The sequence below is a fragment of the Rhincodon typus genome, unplaced genomic scaffold (genome assembly GCF_021869965.1).
Source record: "Rhincodon typus isolate 14 unplaced genomic scaffold, sRhiTyp1.1 hic_rhity00007170, whole genome shotgun sequence".
NCBI lineage: Eukaryota > Metazoa > Chordata > Chondrichthyes > Orectolobiformes > Rhincodontidae > Rhincodon > Rhincodon typus.
In genome coordinates this window covers 1-1,281 of record NW_025972808.1, presented here as the reverse complement: position 1 = coordinate 1,281, position 1,281 = coordinate 1, and positions in this window count along the sequence as shown.

The following is a 1,281-nucleotide window of genomic DNA, read 5'->3' as shown; positions in this document are numbered from 1 at the left end:
AGAGAGAGATATACACACAGAAAGACAGAAACAGTGAGAGAAAGGCATGCACACAGAAAGACAGAAACAGAGAGAGAGAGACACACACAGAATCTAGAAACAGAGAGAGAGACACACACACAGAAAGACAGAGAGAGACACACAAACATAGAATCCCTACAGTGTGGAAACAGGCCCTTCAGCCCAACAAGTCCACACTGAACCTCGGAGCATCCCACTCAGACCCATCCCCCTATAACCCATCTAATCTACACATCCCTGAACGCTACAGGCAATTTAGCATGGCCAATCCACCTAACCTGCACATCTTTGGACTGTGGGAGGAAACTGGAGCAGCCAGAGGAAACCCACGCAGACACGAGGAGAATGTGCAAACTCCACACAGACAGTCGCCCAAGGGTGGAATTGAACCCGGGTCCCTGGCACTGTGAGGCAGCAGTGCTAACCACTGTGCCACCATGCTGCCCCTTAAACAGAAAGACAGAAACAGAGACAGAGAGGGAGAGAGAGAGAAAGAGAGAGACACACAGAAAGACAGAAACAGAGAGAGAGAGAGACACACAGAAAGACAGAAACAGAGAGAGAGACACACACAGAAAGAAAGAAAGAGAGAGAGACACACACAGAAAGACAGAAACAGAGAGAGAGAGACACACACAGAAAGACAGAAACAGAGAGAGAGAGACACACACAGAAAGACAGAAACAGAGAGAAAGAGAGAGAGAGACACACACAGAAAGACGGAAACAGAGAGAGAGACACACACAGAAAGAAAGAAAGAGAGAGAGAGACACACACAGAAAGACAGAAACAGAGAGAGAGACACACACAGAAAGACAGAAACAGAGAGAAAGAGAGAGAGAGACACACACAGAAAGAAAGAAAGAGAGAGAGAGACACACACAGAAAGACAGAAACAGAGAGAGAGAGAGACACACAGAAAGACAGAAACAGAGAGAGAGACACACACAGAAAGAAAGAAAGAGAGAGAGACACACACAGAAAGACAGAAACAGAGAGAGAGAGACACACACAGAAAGACAGAAACAGAGAGAAAGACAAAGAAAGAGACACACACAGAAAGACAGAAACAGAGAGAAAGAGAGAGACACACACAGGAAGACAGAAACAGAAAGAGAGACACACACAGAGAAAAAGAAAGGGAGAGAGAGAGACACGCATACACAGAAAGACAGAAACAGAGAGAGAGAGAGACACAGAAAGACAGAAACAGAGAGAGAGAGAGATATACACACAGAAAGACAGAAACAGTGAGAGAAA